At 41.6% G+C, this 20398-nt stretch overlaps 1 protein-coding gene and 1 long non-coding RNA gene across 7 annotated transcripts in view; one reads left to right on the top strand and one right to left on the bottom strand.

The window, feature by feature from the left end:
* Positions 1-20398, bottom strand: part of KIAA1549L (KIAA1549 like) — a 316445-nt gene that overhangs the window by 171755 nt on the left and 124292 nt on the right. The window lies entirely within an intron of this gene.
* On the top strand, positions 13233-14706 carry LOC147358395 (uncharacterized). 4 transcript variants are annotated; one of them, XR_015142241.1, is made up of 2 exons: positions 13233-13367; positions 14514-14706. It is a non-coding gene; the product is annotated as an uncharacterized LOC147358395 (long non-coding RNA). The 4 variants fall into 4 exon arrangements; XR_015142242.1 differs by having other exon boundaries at positions 13241-13367; positions 14551-14706; XR_015142240.1 differs by having other exon boundaries at positions 13241-13367; positions 14520-14706.

Below are 20398 nucleotides of genomic sequence, written 5' to 3'. Positions count from 1 at the left end.
CTCCAGTACTCTTGCCTGGAAAATCCCAGGGATGAAGGAGCCTGATGGGCTGCAGTCCATGGGGTCGCTAAGAGTCAGACACAACTGAGCAACTTCACTTTCACTTTTCACTTTCATGCATTGGAGAAGGAAATGGCAACCTACTCCAGTGTTCTTGCCTGGAGAATCCCAGGGACAGGGGAGCCTGGTGGGCTGCCATCTATGGGGTCACACAGAGTCAGACACGACTGAAGCAAGGCAGCAGCAGCAGCAGCATACATGCCAATCATTGTGTTCGGGGGCTTTATACATACGAGTCATTTAATCCTCAAATCAACACCCTAAGAGCACTACATTTAGAGTCAGAAAGCTCTAGATTTAGATCCTGACTCCGCCTTGGAAAGCTGCTTATCCTCTCTAACTCTTTCAATCAACCTGGAAAATTCAGTCTAAAATTCCTCTTTATAAGAAGTCTCAGTATTCCTGTCTGTAAAACCGAGATAATAACTGCATACTGCAGGTTGAGAGGGAGGTAAGAGTAACACATCAAAAGAAAGAATGAACATGCCAAACTTGTAAGCTAGTGAGAAGACTACCCTGGTACCTGTGAAGGGATAGGAACAGGACACAGGGAATTGAATATGTGGTGAAGGACAACAGTCAAGTTTCAGAGAGCCTTAAAGCCAAACCAAAAAAAAAAAAAAAAAATCAGATACAGACCGTATTTTTTTTTCCTTCAATTTATTTCTATCTCCCACAGTAGCTACCATATGGTTGGCATATAGTAAGCACTTAATAAATGCACATTTATCAAATGAATGGTTTTGATGAAAGCTAATGGCCTGGGCGGCATCCAAAAAGATTAAAACCTGCTGCAGTTATGGGATAGATCCAATAAGAGGAAGTGGAGGTGAGATAACTCTGAGGTCCTACAAGTTGGTCTGAAAACTAACTGCACAAAATTAAAATGGAGAGATGAACAGGTTCACTCTGGTTTCAGGGAATAGTCAATCTCTGTACATAACATTCTCCTCACCCATTCAATCAACAACTATTCACTGAGCATTTGTTATGTGCCAGGCACCGTGCTAAACAAACCATAGGGCTGGGATGGATTATGACCCCGCCTTCAAAAAAGCTTAGAGTGGGAATACAGACCCCATTCCCCACTCCCACCCTCCCCAATGAAATACTCAAATATATGAACTCTAAGTATCTCTCAAAGTTAAATTTATGAGTTCAGATACAGGTCTGCATAGTGAGAGATACCACCCAGTGCATTAGCTGCTTTCTGAGCTTCATCAAAAGAGTAATCAAAAGTTCAGATGGTATGGGTTTATTTATCAAGTAATTGAATCTACTCAGTTCCTGAGTTTGCATAGAAAAGGCCGCTTGCTGAAATAAGTTGGATAGAGAAAATAACCAAGAAGCTAACATGGAGGAAAAGACAGGGAGATCTTTTCCATATAGTAGAATGTCAAGTGGAAATTTTAATTGCTCAGTGCAACGGTTCAGGAGGGGAAAAGGTAAAAAAAAAAAAAAAAAAAAAAGGCTCTAAGTTTTCATATGTAAGCTCAAAGAGATACTAGCTTGAGGGTCAATTACCTGTCTTACCTCACAGAGCTCTTTAAGGGTCATCAGGGTGAAGAATCAGCCTGCCTACCTCCCGACCCTCACAGGTTAATGTAAGAAGAGGACTAGGAATTACAGTTGGTGGTCTTGTAGGGAGTGCATTGTATGTGAAGAGTCTGGTGCCTCCCATCAATCCCTTTCATGAAAGGAATGGGTACTTTCTCACTGTGGCAGATGACCTCCAAACACAGCTGCCAACAATTACTCTTCTCCCTGTATGCACGTGCTCCATTAAGATGTGGAGTCCCTTTCCCCTCCCCGCTGAATCTGGGCTGGCATTATAATATTGCTTTGACTAATAGCATGTAATGAAGAAATGTTCCAGGACTTCTGAGTCCAGGCTATAAAAGTCCCAGCAGCTTCTGCTTTCTCTCTGCCTTCTACCACGTAAGAAGTCCAAGTACCCTGAGACCTCCATGCTATAAGGAAGCTTAAGCTAGCAATGTGGAGAGACCAAGTAAAAGAGAATTGGGAAACTCATGCATATAACCCCAGTTGAGCTCTCCAAGCTGGCCCTCAGTTAAGACAACTCAGACATGAGGAAGCATGTACCAGTCATCTCTACCACAATCTGGGAGGTAGGAGACATAAGAGGGTATAAAAGGTCTAGCCAGTTGCATCCTGAGTGAGGCAAACCACACATCATATTCCAATCAAAGCACAAGCCACCACTGACAATTCTCCTGTCCATATAGCTATCAGATTCAGACTGACAGAAAAGATTAAAAAGAGGAAGGAGAACAGAGTGAGTCTGGAGTAGACCCTGTGAGAGTGGAATAGGTGGAGAGAAGGGGTGTAGTAAAACTTCCTGGGGAGCCCCTAGATCATGATCATATGCTTTGACATCATTCCCAGTCCCATTTATAAGAGTAATTTATGTTAAAAATTATTCCTAACTAATAAAGATTTACAAGAAGTCAGAACTGTGCTAAATGCTTTCCATACGTGATCTCGTTGAATCCTTAAAAAGGATGCCGTAAGGTCACCACTGGAAGCTCTGTTTTGTAAGTGAGGAGACCAAGGCTCAGAGAGCTTACATGACTTGTCCAAGATTACACTGACAGCAAACAGCAGAAAGAGGATTTTAATCCAGGTCAGTCTGGTATTGTAGCTCAAAAGAATATCAAGATCTGGCAACTGTAGTGCAACAGCTGCTACTTTAATTACAAATTTAAGTTCTCATGGACTTTTGTGTGCACATATTAATTCAACACAAACTTTTGAAGAAAGGTTTTCAAGTAAATATACATCTGTAGTAACAGAATACTGCCTTGTCAAGCTGTGTTCTTTTTATATTTTAATTTTCAAAATTTATTTTTGTAATGCAAATGGGAAGAAAGGAAAATATTAATAAATGGGTTGCAATTCTCCACTCTTAGAGATACTAAGGAAGGGTGGTAGGAAGGAAGAAGATATTTGAGAAGCACTTTGGAATTTTACTTCAGACTACAGTAAAGATTCTAATTCCTTTTGGATTATTGTGGAGGATTGAGAAATGTTTCTTTGAAAGTGACATCTTAAAGACAGCCACACAATAACTGGGCTTTATATGGGCTGCTATAATGATTATTTTAATTTTCTCAAAAAGAATATCACTTATTAATAAAGTTACACATTGAGGCGAGGCAACTTAGGTTACTCTTTGAATGTTGGGGCTGAATAGTAAGCTTTACTTTGGGGTTTACTGTTATGAACTTTGTGATGGACAGTATTCTAAGTACTGGAGACACAAGGATAACATTTTTTTTAACATCCCTGCTCTTGTGGCATTTACGTTCTAGTGGAAGGTAAATAGTTGAATAGGACACAAAAGCAGTAAATTCAATGAAGAAGAGAAAGTAGAATGAGTTCCCAAAGACAGCCAGGTAACCTTAGATTGGACAATCATGAAAAGCTTCTCAGAAGAGGTGACACTGCTGCTGAGATCTGAGTGATAAGAAAGAGTGGCTTGGGAAGATTTAGGGAAGACATTCTAGGCAAAGAGAACACTAACTACAAGAGCCCAGGGTAGGAATTGAGGCTGGTGTGTTTAAGGGATTGGAAGAGAGTTACTATAGCTGGAATGTGATATGCAGAGGAAAAAATTGAACAAGGCAGGCTTAGAAAAAAGGCAGGCATAAGACCCTAGGTCTTTATGGTCACCATAAGGAGTTTGAGCTTTATTTTATTGAGATGGGAAGCTATTCTCTAATTTAAAAGCTATTCTATTTTAAATGTGGGAGCAATGTAATCTGAGCGGCATATTAAAAGATCACTCTAGCTGTATTGTGAGGAATGGACTGCAGTGTTGGAGGGATGAAGGCAAGAGTGGAAACAAGACAACCTGTTCGGGAGTTATTACAGTGGCTTGGCAAAGATTATGGTGATTGAATATAAGGAGTGACAGCGGATATGCTGAGAAGGCATCCATACTGACGATGCCATCCACAAGGAAATGGGAAGAACATGTCTGGGAGTAGAATTCAAAAGCTGTGCTTTGGGCATACTAAGCTGAGATACTCATTAGACTGGAAAGAAGTGTTGCAGGAAAGGCTATCAGTGGCTGCCACTGATGCCCCCTCCAGTGCTGACCAACCCAGGGGCCCCGGGATCCTAAGCCCCTATTTCCCAGATATCATAAAGAACTCCAATGACTTTAGGGGTGTTTGTCTAGGGGTGAAAGGAGACCTGACAGGTGTTGCTTTTTTGAAAAAAAAAAAAAGAAAATTATTTGTTTATTTATTTGGCTGCATCAGCTCTTAGATGTGGCAAAGATCTTTCTTTGCAGCTTGAGGCTCTAGTCGCGGCATGCAGGCTTAGTTGCTCCATGGCATGTGAAATCTTAATTCCCAAACCATGGATCAAACCCAGGTCCCCTACACCAGCAAGGCAGACTCTTAACCTCTGGACCACCAGGGAAGTCCCATCCTGAGAGTTTTAAAGTCACAACTGCATTCTAACTTCTGATCTCTGTAAGTGACCTAAGAAGGCTACTAATACACTTGACACAACCCCCAAGGACTAAAAAATGTGTGAATCTTTTTACAACATGGCATGGTTCTCCTCTCTTCACACTTAATAAAGAATGTATTTATTTCCTGTCAAGATCACTCTGCCTCAATATTCGACTATGATTAAAAGCAATGTGACTACAAATGCAGATAAAGGATTCACAAATTACAAATTCTTTCTTCTTCCAGGAAAGCTGCATGGGATGCCTTTGCACCTTTGTTCCCAAGCCCGAACCTCAGCCGCACACCCAGGGGAGAAGCAGGAAGACAAAGAGGCTCTTTTTTGGATTTGCATCACAATCAAAATGAAATCTGGCTTTTGGAAAATTTTCCATTTTCACTTACCACCCTCATTCTCAACGATAAAATTTCCTCTTCTGTGATGCCAACTGGAAAAATCTAAGGCACTTAAAAACTCTTTGAAGGTCCAGAAAGCCTTCCTGTTGCCAACTGCCTTTGAAGAGTGCCTGCAATGTCTCTGATTTATACATGTTTGCTGCCAGTAAATAGCTATTTGGCTACATGTTGATTTATCTCTAGCAGGTAGAGAAGGAAAAGAAGACATGTTGGTACTTAGAGTGTCTTTTGCTTAAGCCTTCCAGGGATTCTTAAAAAAGTTTCCTAATAACCATGCAAATCCCCAAGTCTTTGTGTTAGTGGAATACTGGGTTTATTTTCATGAGTGGATTTGGCTTTTCCATTAGGAAAGGAAGGATATTTGTTGGCTTTAAGCTGTCAAATCCATTACTTTTGGGTTCCTGGGCAAGGTGACTTACTTGCACTGGATTCATAGTAAACCACATTTATGCAATTGGGTTTTTTTAGTAAGTTAATGTTGGGGTAATCTGCTGCAAGAAAACAAAACAAACTCTGGTTAATTTAAATAATCTGAGGATTTAAAGGAAGGTTTTCAGGAACTCATAGACTCAACAAGAAGGGTATTGGATTAGTGTGGAAACCAGGGAGCTTCAGAGGCTCAAGAACAGCCTATTTGGCAGTCGTTCTTACCGTGGCTGCACACTAGAATCATTGGGGAGATTTTAAAGCTTTTAAAGACTATTGATGTCTTGACCTCATCCTCTGGGACTCTGATTTAATTGGTCTGGGATGGGACTGCTCTTGTTGGAGACCTGCTGTTAGAAATGACTGCTCTCCAACCATCTTCAGTCCCTTAGCTATGCTATTTCAAGACTGAAATCCCTGGAGGAAGAGTACTATTGGCTTACTTTGATTCACAAGCCTGCCCCTTAGCTAGGGAAGATAAGGCACCTGGTTCCTAGCCCTACCAGACTGTATCACTGGGGAGAAGGTAATTCCTTAATAGGAGACCAAGATGCTAATAGGCAAGCAAATGGAAGTTGGGCAGCCAAAATACCAATCTCCATTGTTTTGTTTTTAGATATAAAGGCATGATTTAATTGATACACAGACTCATGGGAAACAGTCTCCATGATTCTGGAATTCTGTGTTTCACCAGCACCATCCTTTTCAACAGCAGGAACTCAGAGAGATACATGTATGATGTCCTTAGTATCACATTACTGTGCTCAGGCAAGTTCACCAGCCCACATGCAGCCCAAATGCACCATGGCTGCAGTAAGTCAAGCCCCTAGGAGGGGGACCAAGACCTTCTATCATCACTTTCAGGAATTGGAGGTGCAAGTCAGACAAGGAGGATTCCTGTTCTTTCTGTCTTTAAATTAGAATCATGACAACTGCATGGACTTCCACCAAAAGAAAACACTGTGTTTTCCTGATGGTGAACATAAGCTGCATCATCTCCCTCCCCTCATCCCTGTATTGTTACTGAAAATGCTAATGTTAACCAAGCTGAAAAATGGTTACTCCAAATAGCACTGAGGACTGTCTACCAGAACGATTGGTATTCATCTGATGACGGTATTGCAGGCAGACAGAATAATGAATAGAGTACGTGGGAGAGCTTCTGATCGGAAATATTGTGCCCATGCCTGGGACAATAAAATCTAATCTCGCTAAAGGAGCAGAACTAACTCAATGATCTATGCAGCACAATTATCATGGCTCTTGGCATCTCTGATCGTTTCTGAGATTGTTTCAGTGTTTGAAAAGAAACCAGCTTTCTCTGAATCGCCCAAATAACAAAAGGTAGAACCATGTGCATGACTAGTGCCCATGCAAAATTCCACTTGGGAGCAGATGAGAGAGAACCTCTTTAAATCCTGTCTCATGTTACCCATACCCTAGTCTTCATGTCTCCTCACTCCAAGTAGTCTTAATCTGGGACCCAAAGACACCTTGAACTCACCACAACCATATACAAAATGTTGCATGTATGTATCTCCCTGGGCAGAGGCACCACAGGTGCCATCAGATTTTTGTGGTAATCCACAAAAAGGTTTGACCTGACAATTGTTCAGAAACTTTCCCTTCTTCTTGCCTATCCTGACTCCATTCCTGGATCTCACCTTCTACAAATAGGTCTACTCTACAAGCCACCCGAACTTCTGACAGAAACCAGATCTCTCCTCTAGTCCTCTTTTTTCTTGTCCTCTTTTTTTTCTTGTCGGTGGTCTGTCACTGGTCAGAACTGGAGGAACCAGCCACCTCAGATAACCTCAAGGATCCACCACTTGTGGAGGCATGAATGTCTTTACAAAGTAGATTGATACCATCCCATTTCCAGACAGCTATGGTCCTCAGATTCTGATTCCTTAAAGAAAACAGATTTTCTATAGTAAAATAAAATGTTAAAAGGATGTTGTTGGAGAAAAATGTACATTTTATGATGGGTTTTTTTTTTTTTTTTAGTTTGGGCTGCAAAAGTGCTCCCAGATTTAAAACCTTGTAGTGGTTTAGTCACTAAGTCGTGTCCGACCCTTTGGGACTCCATGGACTGTAGCCTGCCAGACTTCTCTGTAGTAGGATTTCCCAGGCAAGAATACTGGAGCGGGTTGCCATTTCCTTTTCCAGTGGATCTTTCAGACCCAGGGATCGAACTCAGGTCTCCTGCATTTCAGGCAGGTTCTTTACCTACTGAGCCACCAGGGAAGCTCTTAAAACCTGGGACTTATAAGAAAATAGGAATAGGAACTATACCTAGTCAACCTGGGCTGGTTGGAACATTCTGGACTGTGTATTCCAGATCCTTCTTCCCACACCCCCAAATTAACATTAGCTGGATAATATCCCTATGTATCCCTCTATTCTATGGTCTTGCATTGTACTGTTAACAGTGAAGGAACCCAAAAGGACCAAAAGTTCTGTGGGACCTGCAGGTAGCCAGCTAATAGTTTCACATAGCACCCTATAGGGTGAGAGGCAATGCCCTTGACTGTGCCCCAAGAGCAGGATTCCCTGCAGCCTCACACCATGCTGGCATTTGCAGTCATTAGTCATCTACTCAAAACATGTGGATTCAGTAATCATTATGAATCAGGCATTAAACCAGACATAAAAGTTTCAAGTATAAATGGTCTCAATCTTCAAGAAACTCAGATTCTAGTTGAGGAGACAGACATCTATCCCATTAGCTAGAATATAACAAGTGAAATGACATATAGGAACAAAGTGCTAAAATAAACGGACGAGGGAGCAGGCTGATTTCTGTTATACAAGCACCAGATCCTTACTTTTCAAAATGTGGTTGATGTACTGGGTAAGAATCTGCCTGCCAGTGCGAGGGACACAGGTTCGATCCCTGGTCTGGGAAAATTCCACATGCTGCAGAGCAACTGAGCCCATGCACCACGATTTCTGAGCCCACCCTCTAAAGCCCATGAGCTGCAACTATTGAAACCCTGCCCCTAGGACCTGTACTCCAGAACAAAAGAAACCACCGCAATGAGAATTGTACCACAACGAGGAGAAGCGCCCACTCGCCGCAACTAGAGAAAGCCTGCGTGCAGCAGCAAAGACCCAGCACAACCAAAAATAAACAAATAAATTACTTTTTAAAAATGTGATCGATGGACTTGCAAGGTGGGCAGGAGCTAGGGGCTTGTTAGAAATGCAGACTCTCAGGCCCCACCCCAGACCTGCTGAAGTTGAACATGAAATTTAATAAGATCCTAGATGTTGCATGGGCATATATACAAGAGCTTGAAAAACTCTAGGTTAAATGTCAACAAAAAAGCAAGCACCTGGGTCCCTGCTAACATACCTAAACTACAGCTGCAAGGAGAATGTGCCAGGAATAATCAAGGGTAAAGCCTTTTGCCTCTGCTTAAAGATATATGGATGCAGGATTTAGAAAAGCCTGGATAACTGGAAACAAATTAAGTAATTCTACCAACCACCACACCAGATTCTGACCCTTCATGGCCTGGGACTTGGATAAGAGAGGCAAACTAATTAGTGCTCCCCAACATGCTTAGTTACCTAATCAGTCAAGGCCTATGTTGTACCATCAATAGCAAAAGGGGACTGGAACCCCACTCTCCTGACTCGCCCTAAGAAGATGTAAACTTAAAGAGTGGTTATGAATACTGACTCCAAAGTCAGAGAGACCCAAATCTGAGTCCAAGCTTGGCTGCTCAGCATCTACCTCTAGGACCCTGGGCAAGTCACTTAGTTTGATGTCTCTCAAATGCTGCATCTGTAAGAAGTATTAACTTATCACAAAGACTGTCATGGGAATTTACTGAGATAATGTTTGTAAATTGTCAAGATCACGGAGTGCCTAACCTACAGCAAGAATCGGTACTATTTGATATTTTCATTATTTTTAGGTGTTGCAGCAGAATGTGGCCAGCTGTTCACCAAACCTGTTTTCCTGTCTTCCTGAGCACACATCTAGACTACATTTTACAGACCTCTATTCTGTTTGGAGCAGCCACAGGCTGTCTCAGCCAAGGGAATGTGGGTGGAAGACACAGATCCCACTCCAGGCCTGGCCCCTCAGAGCTTCCTGTCGGATCCTCCACTCTCTGCCCAGCATGCTGCTGGATGCAGTAGCTTTGGAAATTGTGGGATGAGGATGGTAGTACCTCCACCTACCTGGATCCCTGAATGATGACAGATGCAGCAAATCACCCTCATTACCGACTGGACTGTATAAAAGCGAGAAATAAACTGATACTGTGTGAAGTCAGAAATTTCAGGGTGTATCTCTTACAGCGTCTAGAGTGTTACCTGACTACAGCTAACCAGTACAACATTCATATTTTTCAGTTTATCTTACAGGGTTGTTGTGAAGGTTTAACAGCATAACAAATATAGAAATGCACCGTAAACTGTAAAGTGCTGTCCCAGTGTTCAGAGAGAATGAAAAAAACATCAGATCTGCAGTCAAGACCAAGTTCAGCTGCAACCACTTGCACACAAACTAGAGGATTGCAGATAATTATTCAAACTCTGAGCTGATCCAGAAAACCGAGATAAGAATAATACTTCACAAGGCTCTCAGGAAGATGACAGGCTCCTATAAGTGAAGGCACCATAGAAACGAAAGCTGTTACTCCACAGGCTATGACTTAGTGGTTAGGACCTAGGCTTCCTGAATTCAAACCTCTGTTCTGCTACATTCTCGTTAGTAACCTTAGGCAAGATAATTAACATTTACAAGCCTAGATTTCCATATCTGCAAAACTGGGATAATAATAGATCTATTTCATACAATTATTGTAAGTATTGAATGAGAAGACAGGCATGCTATTCCTAAAACAGGATCGAGTCCGTGGCAAGCAATTAACAAATGTTGATAACTATTAAGATTAAACAGGACATAAGAATTACAAGCTTCAGTTACCCAAAAATGTCCTGCTTTTGTCCACTCTGGCCTCCCTTCCCATTAAAACATACATTATTTGATAAATTTAAATATTTTTGACAACTAAAATAATTAGACTACTCCTGCCATCCTTTAATGTCTGTTCAATAAAATTGAGGGGGAACATAGCTGTAGATGAACTGTCTCACATTCAGGAATTAGACATAGACTAGAGCAGGGAATGTAAATAACAATGACATGGATATAACTCATTTTTCCTAACACTCACTTTGCATCTGGGTACCACAAACATCATAGACTTACCTACTTCAGGAGTGGGTCAGCACAAAAGTAGCACATTTATGAAACCACATTTAGAACTGAAAGATTCTATTTTTATTTCTAAATTTAATTTGAAGTCTTTGTTTCACCAATGAGAAAGCTGAGATTCCAAGATACGTTTTGGCCAAGATCACTGTTAGTTTTAAGATGGAACAGAATCCAAGTCTCTCAAAGCCTAGTTCCTGGGTTACTCTATCATTCTGCGCCCCCCAAAAATCATCTTTCCTCTGAAAAATGATTCTATTTACAAGATTTCAACTCTACATAGGACACAGAGTTCTTACTCATCAGCAGGCTATCCAACCAAGCCTGATCAATGGTGGAGTCTAACACACCAGATCTTGGGTTTTCAACTTCAGACCATTACACTGGTCTTTCTGTTAGTCCAGGGGGGCTCAAGCCTGGCTGGACATTAGTATCACATGAGAAAACTGGAAAATGCTGATGCTTGAGCCCCACCCTAGATTAATTAGACCAGAATCTCTGAGGATGGGGCCCAAGTCTCACTTTTTTTTTTAGTAGTTGCCAAGTGATTCTAAAATGCATTCCTAGTTACAAACCAATGTTTCAGCTCATGACTTTTAAGGACAAAAGGGGAAAGAAGAGCTTTCAAAACTGAAGTGCTAGAGCTTTGCTAGAACATCCCATTCCCCAAAGCTCCATGGCAACCACTCAGCCATTCAAAGAACAGTCAAGACCTGTGTGTTAGCTGTTAAGGACACAAAAGCAATAAACCAGAGTCCCAGCGTCCAGAGCTCATCCTCTAGCAAACTGCCTCCATCTAGTGGACTGGACCTTTTGGTCCATGCAGATCACCTTCTCACCATCCAGTCTCTGTGGTCTGCAAGAGTCTTGCAGATGATCTGTAGCTGGGACTGAGAAAAGAGATTGTTAGGAATCTTCTCAAATGACTCTGTCCTTTCTGGAACCTGACCTCAACACTTTAACATCTTGAAAAACAACCAGTCTTTTCATTATCAGATGTTATCTTTTCCCATTAGCAAACTTCCTACAGGTCAAGGCAGAGTGGAGAAATGCAATTTATTTCTGATTGAATGAATAATCAACTACTATAGAGACCCATGTAATATTTCTTGATATTCATCATGGGCAGGCTCTGTTGAAAATGCACAAAGCCACTTGCTTTCACGCGTCCACAAAGTGTATGATGGCATTGTACTGGGTCCAGTTAAAAAAAAAAATGTGCCAAAGTAAGTCTTGGCTAGAACAAGGCTGAGAATACCTGCTCCATCATCAGTAACCAGATTTCTGTGACATACTTAATCACCAGCAGAAATTGAGTTTTGCAGGTAGCTCCTTGGTTGAGTTATTCACAGATTCCTTTTCTTTTTTTAATCTGGAAAGACCTTGACATTTGAAAGATGTTAAAAGAAATGCTAGACATGGGCAATAATTCAAAGGATAATTTGTCCTTCGTGAGACAACAAAATAAAAAGCTGTCATGGTGTCTTGCCTATCAAAGATCATTTACTAGCCTTTCATAAAATAAAACATTGTTTGGAGTATATCATTTACTATAGAGACAATTAAGATAATGATACAGAGTATAATTTTACACATAAAGTAAATGCATATGTAGTTAATTTTTTTTTTCAATGAGTTGAATAGCAACATGCCCAGGAGATTCCCTCTGAACCAAATTTGCCAAAATAAAAAAATGCCACATGTCTTAAACCAACAGAAACAATAATAAAACCAAGAAAGGTATACTCGAAACCAATTCTAAAAAACATAGATCTTCAAAAACTTTCCTGTCTCCATAAGGAACGTTGGCAAGATGATCAAATGCTCCTCTCCAGGGTCTAAGTTTTTCAATGGACAGCTGCGTTAGGATGGAGGGCTCTTACTTGAGCATTGTAAGCACCAAGGCGCCAGTAACAAATTAAGCCTAAATATGGATTGTAAGGTTCAAAATGCTGGGCCATGAGCACCAAAGCAGGAAATCCTGTCTGTGCTGGGCCAATGACAGCTGCCGAAGTCAGGGTGTGCGTGAGGAATGGCTTCTGACCCAGAGAGATGACAAAAAGAACCTAAGTATATTGAGATCAAATAGGAAGGGAAAGTTTATCCTAAACATGGCCCTGATTAGAACAGCAGCTTAGTGCCTTCCGAAGGCCAGCAGGAGCATGGCGCACGACCACTTATTTAAAAGATGCAGGAACAAATAAATGATCAAAGCAAGATTAAGCAGTGAAGTGAAGCTACCACAGTAGACTTACAAACTCATGGAACTGGGAAAAGAGGGTAAGGCACTGATATGATGGTATGATACTGCGATTTATAATAAGAACTATATATTTGGTCTTCATCCACTGTTCCTGGCATAGAGCTTCCCAAACCCTTGGAGTTTCCCAAATCCCAAGATAAAGGTGTCTGTTCTTATGTTAATGAGATGACTTTGGGATAGCACCTAAGAATGAGCGCTGCCAGGAGAACCAATGGTGAGATGGAAAGATTGGAATCCACCTCACTGACCTCCTGGGAGGGGGGAAGGGCTAGAGACTCAATCAGTCACCACTGGCTGATGATTTAACCAATCATGCCTACATAATGAAGCCTCCATAAAAACTCAACGGACAGCATTCCAAGAGCTTCTAGATTGGTGAACCAGAATGCTTCCACACGCCACTATGCTTGGCCCCAAACACCACAAGGACAGAAGCCCCTTTGTTCGGGAACCCGCTCTATGTATGTCTTCATCTGGCTGCTGATTTGTATCCTTCAATATTATTTGTAATAAACTAGTATTCTGGTGGGAGAAGGCAATGGCACCCCACTCTAGTTCTCTTGCCTGGAAAATCCCATGGATGGCGAAGCCTGGTGGGCTGCAGTCCATGGGGTCGCTAAGAGTCGGACGTGACTGAGCGACTTCACTTTCACTTTTCACTTTCATGCATTGGAGAAGGAAATGGCAACCCACTCCAGTGTTCTCGCCTGGAGAATCCCAGGGATGGGGGAGCCCGGTGGGCTTCCATCTATGGGGTCGCACAGAGTCGGACACGACTGAAGCAACTTAGCAGCAGCAGTATTCTGGTGAGTAAAGAAGTTCTATGAGCCTCTCTAGCAGATTAAACCCAAGAAGGGGGTGGTGCAAATTTCTGATTTATAGCCAGTTGGTCAGAGCACAGGTAACAACCTGGACTTCCGACCCATCTCTGAAGCAGGGAGAGTCTTGGGGACAGACCCCTTCACTTGTGGAATTTGATGCTATCTCTGGGTGTGCTCAGTTGTGTCCAACTCTTTGCAATCCCATGGACTATAGCCCGCCAGGCTCCTCTGTCCATGGAATTTTCCAGACAAGAATATTGCAGAGGGTTGCCATTCCCTTCTCCAGGGTATCTTCCCGACCCAGGAATCAAACCCACATCTCCTGCACTGCAGGCAGCTTCTTACCATCTGAGCCAGTGTTAAATTGAGTTGAACTGTAGGAAACACAGCTGGTATCAGAGAATTGCTCAGTGGTATAGGATAAAACACACACATATTGTGATTAGAGTCAGAATTTTTAAACAGAGTACACACAGAACTACAGAATACCTAATTTATAGCTTTACCACACCAGTTGTTGTTGTTTAGTTGCTAAGTTGTGTCCAACTCTTTTGCAACCCCATGGACTGTAGCCCGCCAGGCTCTTTGGTCCATGGGATTTCCCAGGCAAGAATACTGGAGTGGGTTGCCATTTTCTTCTCCAGGGGATCTTCCTGGACCAGGGATCAAATCTGCGTCTCCTGCTTGGCAGGCAGATTCTACAACTAGTATTTATAGCACACTCATCTCTATCAGACACTGTATAAAGCCTTATGTATGGGTAATCTCATTTTACACCTCCATGGAAAAAATGGCCATGATTCTCATCACAGAGTCAGAATTGACTTTAAGTGGTAGACCTGGTGTTAGAACCTAGGCAGAGCCCTTGCTGTTATCAATAGACCACACAGCCTCCAAGGTAGAAGGAACAGCCATAACTGGAAACAGAATGAAGATCCACACTGTGACACATGCATCAAGAAGAAAAAGAGGAAAGCAAATGCGCTGATGCTGAGACCACAAGAAGGCAGTGATACAGACTCACCTGATAGCCCAGTGGTTAAGAATCCACCTTCCAGTGCCAGGGGCGGTACCATCCCTGCTCGAGGAACTAAGATCCCACACGCCACAGAACAACCAAGCCCGTGCTGCGACCACTGAGCCTGCATACCACAAATAAGACTCAACACAGCCATAAATAAATAAATATCAAAAAGAAAAGAGGGCAGTCATAAAAATGAAGGTCTTTGTGTGAAAGATAATTTCTATGCAGATATCAGCCAACAAAGCTGCAGGGTGAGGCTTGGGGTTGAAGTCAAAGAGAAGTCTGGAGGCTTGCACTCAATAGCCTTCTAAACTTGAATTTCAAAGAGAAGATCCACAAGCTCCCACTAAAATTAAGAGGTATGATTGAAATAATAAGAATCACCTAAACATCCCACCTTTCGTGTTGAGAAAAAGAAAAGGATCTGAGAAGGACCTACCCCAAATGAAGCCATATGCAGCCCTCAGAACATGGACAGTACCTGACCCAGAAGAATATCTTCCAGACCAGAGACCAAGGCTAAATGGCCAAGCTAATTCTTTGGTTGGAAGGATAGCTACCAGAGACAGAGAATGTCTGAGAGCAGAAAACATGTGCCTATCCTGCTTCCCTGTCTGCATGCTCAGCTGTATGCTCCTTGGATGAAACTCTACCCTCAGAATATAAGTGCCACACCCACCATTCTAGATCAGCTCTTCTCTATAGGTGAATGTATCCAACCCCTAAACAGTTTTCCCATCCATATCTCCCTCCTCAAAGTCATTCCAATCAAGGCTGGCATATCAGTCTCCTAAAGGGTGCCCCAGAATCTGGGATCCTCCTGTACAACTTCAGATCCCCTTACAGGATTACAGTGTTAAGCTTCAATCGTGTCTGACTCTTTGTGACCCTATGGACTGTAGCCCACCAGGCTCCTCCATCCAGGCAAGAATACTGGAGTGGGTTGCCATGCCCTCCTCCAGAGGATCTCCCTGACCCAGGGATCGAACCCTTATCTCTGACATCTCCTGCATTGGCAGGTCGGTTCTTCACCACTAGCGCCACCTGGGAAGCCCCTGGTCCACCCCTCAAATAAGCTATCTGTTACTACTCAACTCACAGGAAAATTTGTCCAAACCACTTCTTAGATAAAGGATCTCATGTTCTACTTTTTTTCTGGGGAAATCTCACATTCTAGAAATAACCTTCATAAACCAGGTTACTTTATGAAATAAAGGCCTTGACTCCCTAACCTGACAAAAGCACCAGCAAAAGCAAGGGATGGAGGAAGGATGACTGGAGGGAAGAAAAAGAAGAGGAAGGGAGAGAAGGGGCAACAAGGGAAAGGGAGAGGAGAGGAACAGAAGAAAAAAAGAGGGTAGAGGAGAAGGAACAAAGGAAGGAGATTAGGAGAAGGAAGCTGGGTGGTGGTTTATTGCTCTATGAAAATATCAGGGAAACACTGAACACCTAAACTCATTCGTAATAATCAAGTACAGTTTGTTCCAGTCATGTCAATCCAATACCAATTTTAAAAACTAGTTTTACAATGTAGCATATTCAAAGAAAATCCTTAGATATATATAATTATTAAATATGTGCTAATAAGGACCTCTGAAATTTTGCATTAACTTTTAATTAATTTCTTTTTTAAAATGGTACAGCATTTCTCTTAGCCTGCTAGAAAGGCTAAGCATATTTATTGTGAAGCATCAGTGGAAACCAGCACCCACTGGAAACAAAACAGCAGTGTCCCATTGTTACCATCTCTATTTAACCCAGCTCTAGAAGTATTCACAGATCACCATTCAGGAAAAAAATAATGTGCAAAAATGGCAAAGAAATAAAATAAAAGTTTCAGTATTTCCAGATGACATGTTTCTATTCCTAGAAAATTCAAGCAAATTTAACCAGAAAATGACTTTCTCAAAATTGTGGCTATAAAATAAATCTTCAAAAATCAATAACCTTTGTTTATACTTGTGCCAGAGAGCTTAAAAATAAAAAGTCAGGAAAAAATGCTATTTGCAATAGTAACACAAAGCATTAAATTCTTGAATATTCAATTAACTTGTTATGCATGATGCTTAAAGACAATTGTAAAACTCTGAGAAAAATAAATAAAATTTGAATAAATGGAGTCATGTTCCCTGTTTCAAGGGTAAATTTCCAACTCCTCTGAGAGAAAGGGGAGAAAGCAGGGGACTGGGGATTATAAGGGACATGGGATGAGCCTATGGACTTACCGGGAAGAGTTAAGAGCATAGAGATGGTTCAGGTCGTACAGACGACCATATGTCCTACGTTGCTGTCGTTCAGTCACTAAGTCGTCTCTGACTCTTTGCGTTTTCATAGTCTGCAGCACGCCAGGCTCCCCTGTCCTTCACTTTCTCCCAAAGTTTGCTCAAATTCATGTCCATTGAGTCGGTGATTCTATCTAATCATCTCATCCTCTGCCGTCCCCTTCTCCTTTAACCTTCAATCTTTCCCAGCATCTGGGGCTTTTCCAATGAGTTGGCTCTTCATATCAGGTGGCCAAAGTATTGGAACTTCAGCTTCAGTCCTTCCAATGAATATTCAGAGTGGATTTCCTTTAGGATGGACTGATTTGATCTTCTTGCAGTTCAAGGGACTCTCAAGAGTCTTCTCCAGCACCACAGTTTGAAAGCATCATTTCTTCAGCGTTCAGCCTTTATGAATCAACTCTTACATCAGTACATGTTAAGACAAATTAATCAAATATCTACTAAAACCTATTGGAATACTTTCTAAAACCAGACAAATGAGTAAAACTCATATGGAGAAATAAGGAATAACAAGCTTTTTTTTTTTTTAATGCAAGTGGATCAATTCTACTGGATTGTAAACCGTAAAGCCACAGTCATTTAACATTGTATGGAGCTTTATTAAAAACAAGTATTACTGGTCTGACATATACTTCAAAAACATAATTCAGACTATTAGAGGAATGTAACAAATTACATATTAGGAGCAATACAAAGTGAAAAAATAAGTATTGTTAAGTGTCAATGTAAATAAAAATGATTTGTACCTTAGGTCCTGGTAATACAAAATAAATTTCAAACAGGGCAACAGATTATGTATTAGAACTAGCAGAATTATATTAGAAATGGAAAATGAAGATAGGAAAATGGTCTTACTATTAAAGAAATAAAAGAGAAAAGATCAAAGGGTTTGAGAAATTAAAAAAAGTAACATGGAAATATGACAAATGTAACTGATAAAACTTTTACTATTCAGAAGCAGTACATATAAAGAACTGATATAAATATACATTAAAAAGCCTAGATTTTATTCATTAAGTGGGCCAGAGGAAATGGTCCACTTAACCCAAAGGAAATCTAAACAGAAGCAAGCAAGTAAGAAAGGAAAGAAGAGAAATGAACCATCCATAGCCATCACAGCAAGACAAGGTAAAATAACTTTAAGACACAACTGAACACAATAAACTAAAAATAAATACAAATGGGAAAATTCAATGCTGATGCAGTTACACAGGAAAAAATTAAGTTGGTGATGGTAGAATTAATGGAGTTGGTGATGGTGCCATGTCCTTTTAGTAGCAGCAAAGGCAGATTCCTCCTCCACATGATATCCTAGGAGGTGGCTGGACTTCTGAGGGGGGTGGTCCATGGCTGCCAGGGAACAGAGCCATAAGCACTGCAGCCTTGCAAACAGTGGCCATCCCACTGCAGAGTCTGGCAGGGGGCACTAAAAGCACAGGGAGAACAGGAAAACCACCAACTTTCAAATGGGCTACACAGACTTGGGCAACGAGCATCTTGTCTTTTTAGGGAGTGAAGACCAGAGATTCTTCCCCTGGATTTATGGAGAACTCCTCGTATACATGTGTTCACAGCAGCATTATTCATAAAAGCCGAAAGGTAGAGAAAACCCAACCCAATATCCAAATGGCGACTGGGTAAACAAAGCAAGTCATTATCTACACAACGGACTATTATTCATCCATAAAAAGGAATGAAGTTCTGATAAATGCTACAGCATAGATTAATCCTGCAAACAAATTATGCTAAATTAAAGAAGCCAGTTCACAAAAGACTATATATTGTATGATCCCATTTATTAAAATGTCCAGAATAAGCAAATCCATAGAGACTGAGAACAGACTGGTGGTTGCCTAGGGCTGGGAGGGTTGGGGAAAGGGTGGGGGGAGTGACTGCTAATGAGTATAGGGTTTCTTTTTAAAGTAACAAAAATGTTCTAAAATTGTGATGGTTGCATAGCTCTGTGAATATATAAAGTCACTGAATTATACACTTTCAAGGGTGAATGGTATGGTATGTGAATTATGTATCAATAAAGCTGTTAAAAAACCACACATACACACCATTTATAAGAACCTCCCTCCCACCCTGCCTGATAAGCGGATACCTGCAGCCAAATTTGACTTCATTTAGGAAAAGAAGCTAACAGGATATTTCTTGTAGCCCAGTCTTTTGGAGTAAGTTTCTGCCTGCTTAACATATTGTAACTTCTAAATGGAAATCTTGGGTAGACTTCTCAGCTCTCTTCTCCCACTGTTGCTTGGTCCTGACAGTCTTATCTTTTCTTCCTTTTTTTCTTTTTTCTCTTTTAAAATATAACTCTCTTTTAAAAGTCTAATTCTGTTTTAAAGTCTAATTCTCTTTTAAAATCTAATTCTCTAGCAAAATGGGGCCAGTATTGGCTTTTGTTTTCCTGCCCACCAATTCTGCTAAAAACACACATCTTAATTCAACGTTCAGACCTAAGGCCCTGCTCAGAACAATGGGAGAAAAGGCTTCAGAATCACATAGATCTCCCTTTTGTACCAGTTTAGCTGAGAGCCTTCTCATATCCCCGACGCTTCTTTCATCTCAGATTTTCTAATTCAACTTTTAAATTTCCCACTGATTTCCCATTCTATTCCTGGCACTTCCGAGGCTTTCTCTTTGGCTCAACCACTTCAAGGAGCAGCTTGTCATCTGTGTAGCCCAGACCTCCTGCCCACTGCTGCCTTACTTTTGAGTCAAAGATTTATTTTCACTCTTTGCCAACCTCTCTCAACCTGGAAGCCCCCCAACCCCCTCCCTCAACAAGCCATTCGTAAATCCCGTATCCTGGCATTTTTTTCCTAATCCTGGCCAATCCCAGAGGAGGCAAGGCCAGGTGGCTGCTCCTAGGTGGTCTGCGTATGGCTTGAATGCCCTCTGGCCTTGCCGTAGAGCCTCCCCAGTCACCACAGGGCAGCTGATGGCTCCTACCCCAGGACACCCCCAGCCCCTGCAGACCCCAGCTGGCAAATCCACAGACCTTGGCCATGCCTCCTCTCTACCCAAACAAAGACAAAGAGAACAAAAATTTCATAACATCCACTGTTAAAGAAAACTCTGAAATTTCACAGATTTGTATATATCCCATATAAGTCTTTTGGGGCTTCCCTGATGGCTCAGCAGTAAAGAATCTGCCTTCAATGCAGAGACATATGTTTCATCCATGGGGCGGAAAGATCCCCTGGAGGAGGGCACAGCAACCTACTCCAGTATTCTCGCCAGGAGAATCCCACGGACGGAGGAGCCTAGTGGGCTGCCGTCCGTGGGGTCAAAAAGAATGGGACACAACTGAAGCAACTAAACGTATACACACACACACACACACACACACACACAGGTCTTTAACCGCCTTGAATTCAAA

The sequence above is a fragment of the Bos grunniens genome, chromosome 15 (genome assembly GCF_055505025.1).
Source record: "Bos grunniens cultivar Pamir isolate PY7600 chromosome 15, Bosgru_T2T1.0, whole genome shotgun sequence".
NCBI lineage: Eukaryota > Metazoa > Chordata > Mammalia > Artiodactyla > Bovidae > Bos > Bos grunniens.
This window is presented reverse-complemented; position numbering and strand designations above follow the sequence as displayed.